The sequence below is a fragment of the Gallus gallus genome, chromosome 5 (genome assembly GCF_016699485.2).
Source record: "Gallus gallus isolate bGalGal1 chromosome 5, bGalGal1.mat.broiler.GRCg7b, whole genome shotgun sequence".
NCBI lineage: Eukaryota > Metazoa > Chordata > Aves > Galliformes > Phasianidae > Gallus > Gallus gallus.
Window position 1 is genome coordinate 2,808,088 of NC_052536.1, and position 4,332 is coordinate 2,812,419.

Below are 4,332 nucleotides of genomic sequence, written 5' to 3' on the forward strand. Positions count from 1 at the left end.
TCACAGTTGCAGAAGGCAACAGTTGTCCAAAGATTGTTCTTTGGTACTACTCAAGATTGAAAGCTAATTGTACTTAGAGCTGTAAAAACATGAAGTGCGACAGTATTTCTGACAATAATCTCAATAGGAGATTACACCCCGGTTGCGTTGAGGCAGTTGGCAGAACCAAATCTTAAAGAGATTAGATGAAATGAATGTTGGAGCCTGGTGCAATAATACAGCAGACCACTTCCAGGCATGTGGCATATGTGACAAAGGAGTAAAGGACGAAACAGGTTCAAGGTTAAATCTGATTAAGCTGCTTTGGTCCTACACACTGAGGGGTAAGTAATATGAACCCACTAGTAAGTATTCCATCAAGTAGGCTTACCTGAAAGGCAGTGAAACAATGCAGAGGCAAAAGTATATAGATAGATCAAAAGAATTGTTTTAGTAGCTGAGTGACATTTCAAGGGGAATACAAAGACAATATGGCAAAAATATAACCTACCTCAGTTAGACAATAGTTTTCCTTCTAAAAAAAAAAATTCAAGTTTACCCTCAGTCAGACTTTGTATGCATGTCTACTGTCCAGATATGCAGACTAAGTTTATGTCTTCTACTCCACCTGAACTCAACACGTAGTAATTAAACTCAACACGTAGTAATTAAACATACAACTTAGGGCAGCTGCATTAAAACCCTAAATTAGTATGATTCTTCAGAATACAGGATGTCATCAGCATGGTCATCCTCAGGCATCATCCTTGCTGGTATCTTTAATTAATGAAGTTAAGTACCTTGCAACATTAGTCGAGGGCAAAATTAGTTAAGTGAATTTGACACAGAATAACAGAAAATTGTTCTGTTATTTAAGAACCTTGAATAATGAAGGGGCAATTACAGCAATTAAAATCCACTGTAACTTTATTGTCATGAGCATATACTTATTAGACTTAAGAATACAGATGTACTCAGTTAAACTGTATGGACATAACCATCTAGCAAAATTCACTATTTATATTTATTGATATTCTTCTAAGCCCTTAAATGCTTTCTGTAAAGTTTGCATATTAGATTTTACTAAATAGATTTAGATAACACAAACATAAAAAGCTATATTTTGGAGAAGACTACTTTTATCTTCCTTTGTATTTTAATGCTACTCAGTTCTAGACAAATCATACCAGCTATATTATTCATATACCTGGAAAGCAGAGCCACAAAAGAAAAAAAATGCCTCTGTGAGGTTTGAAGGGTGAAGGGTCAGTGTTGATTATAATGTCATTAAGCTTCATTTTGAAGCCATATCATACCTGACATTCTGTAATTCAATAAATCCTTAACTCTTACCCTAAGATGCTTGTCCTCTCAAGGCTTAAGCATGATTGCATCGTACACCTTGTACACATGAATGACACAGAACAATTCTGGTTTCCTGCTTCCATCTTTCAACTCTATTTAAAGGTGTTAAGTAGAAAAATCACAGGTTGTTTGTTTGTTTTGTTTTGTGTTTAGCTGGCATTATTTGGCTCTCACGTTATAGCTGGCTTTAACCCCAATAAAAAAAATATCTGCATATGCGACTGCTGTATTATCTGGCATGAAATCATTGAGGACAACATAAATATTGACCCTAAATATTAGTACAGAACTTGCCCCATCTTCCAGATGGTAAATTAATTAACTTGTTTTTCTCTTGCTTGTGGCAGTGTTTGTTGACGTTTGCATAAGTGTAATATCAGTGCAGTAAAGCACTCATAGAGCTTATTTCAAAGCCTGTGTTACAAGTAGACAAAAAGCAATTTATGATCTAAGTGAGCCTTCTGGCATCAAAACCTTCTGACCGTCAACCACTGAACTTATCTGAAAAGATATGTCTGGACTTTGAAAAAGGTTTAAAAGGCTGAGAGGACAGCAATAATGGTGTGTAACAGACCTGTGCAGCTGCTTTGCAGGTAGGGCTAATTTCCTTATGCCTTTTAACTTATGAAGGTAAGAAGGTTAATGAGGGAAAGCACAAGAGATACTAAGAGTACATCTTTTTTTCTGAAAAAAATGAGTGATCTTGAAATTGTGTTGATCAAAAGAAATATGTGGCTTAGTCACATAATACATCTAGGTAAAAAAGTAATCCTAATATGTATGCATCTTAAGAGAGATTGTCAAAGGGAAGCAGCAGTGCTGCTACAAAAGGTACAAAATGCACATTTTGGTATAGTGGGGTCAGCCTGGGTCCCATTCTAGTACTGTATGCATAATTCACATATGTTCTCTGGTCAGAACAGAGGTGGTCTACTAAGACAATCAGGGAAATACTGTTTGTCCTTCAAAAGATTTTTAAAAAACACTGTCAGCTGAATGGGGGTCTAGTCTACAGACAAATCCAGTATCAGCATTGTAAACACACATTTCAGATTAAACTGGTTTAGGCTTAACTCCAGAATGTCCTGCAGGGAAAGTCGGAGCACCATCAGCATCTCAACACATTCTCCAGTTCCCATTCATGAGGTTTGTATCCATAAAAGAAAAAGCACCTCAGCTTAACAGAAAGACCTCAAGTGTTCCATTTCTAAGTATGATGTGCTCAAACTACACTTCAGCTACATCGAAGTTACAGGCAGAAATGAGTGCAGAAAGCATATGAGCTTGTTCAAAGCCATTCTCATAGGCATTCTTACACCACGCGGTATGTACCCAAAACAACATTATTTAGCATAGAAAAATTAATGCAAATACTCAAAAATCCACATCATATGTACCAATTGATAATATGGTCACAATAACATGTGGTCATAAACTTATCACAAAAAGACAAACTGAAAGAACTTACAAATTCTAGAGAAATGTGGTTCTCTAACAGAAGAAAAATATCACTACTTTTAAAGAGAAAGTTACAGAATTGAAAAAAAAATGTTAAGACATGGTTGCCTGTAGAAAAAGAATAGAATTAATAATCAAAGGTCCCTTTTGATACAAAACCTGTCATTTGCCATGTAGCTAATTTTAGAAGTGCTCAGGTTCAATAGAACTATGCTTCTCATTACACCTGATTTTCCTTAATAACAACTGCTATTCTAATAGGTATTAATCTGTAGTGCTTGGTCCTTTGCAATAAAATGACTACTCAGTGAACTGAATGACATAAATATCACCTTTATTTACTTGTGGCTAATAATGTAAAGCAACAGCATTTGTATGAAGCCTGAAGTCCAATCTTTAGAGTACGACAGGTTTTTGAAAGGAAGCAAAAATGAGGATCCCAAACTTGAAATTCCCCAATGTTCCTTTAAATAGTCTAGCCTGAAAACAACTATGCAAAGCTAGAAATGAGTAAAATTAATTGAAACCACCAGTGTTCAGCTACCAGAAAATTTGGTCTAGTCATGCTTACTAGGAACATACATCTATGATATACTCAAGCACTACAATTAATTTAATCAGAAGTAATATTAAATTCAGCATCAGATTACTTGTCTTTAATTTGAAGAGAATAATTTTTGAAAAATGCCTCATCTTATTTTGGACTTGCTTTCTAAGCATGAAGACCTACAAGCAACAGTCTAGCAGTCTCAGCACCTCAGCTCCACATGGGAAAAGTAAGTTCATTTCTGCACTAAGTGGCTTTTTTTATAATTATGTAAGAAAGGAAAGGATGAACTCTCCAAGTGTGGACCTTTTTTTATACTGGATGTTAATAAGAAACTGCTAGTTTAAAACAGCAGTGACATAATGCTTAGTACAGAATTACTCAGAAAAGGTGAGTCTGTGGAATGAGATACAGAACACAGACACAACCCATTAAGAAGAGCTGTGGCAGTAATTCCACTAGTTTCAGCTGAGTTGAGTCTACTTAATCTCAGTGGTATCTTTGAGAAAAATGGAAAGAAGAAAAAAATAGAAGCCGAGACTTTTCTGTCAGTCTTCAAGGGGGAAAGAGGTTGAAAACTGGCTTCTCTACAGCAAGGTTCAAGCAAAAAATTTTACAAGGAAGACTAAACTGCCTTATTTTAGGATTTCACTCTCAACTACTTAACCACACAAAGCAATAGACAGAGACTACCTGCTTATGAATCAAATAAACCTGTACTTCAATTTATATCCTGCGCTCCTTAGAACTAAGTCTGTGTCTGAAATATACAGCTAGAAAACAAAGAAACAGCACTGAGTCACCTGGTTACCATCCCTCAACAGATGTACTTACTGTTAATTCACTGATGTACTTACTGGTAATTCACAGAAGAGAAGCATTTATTTTAACAGCAACACCTGAGACCTATTATTAAAAAGAATAACCCTACTTCCAAGACTTCTGTGGTACAGATATTGAAGCTCAAAACTAGGAATTGGAGT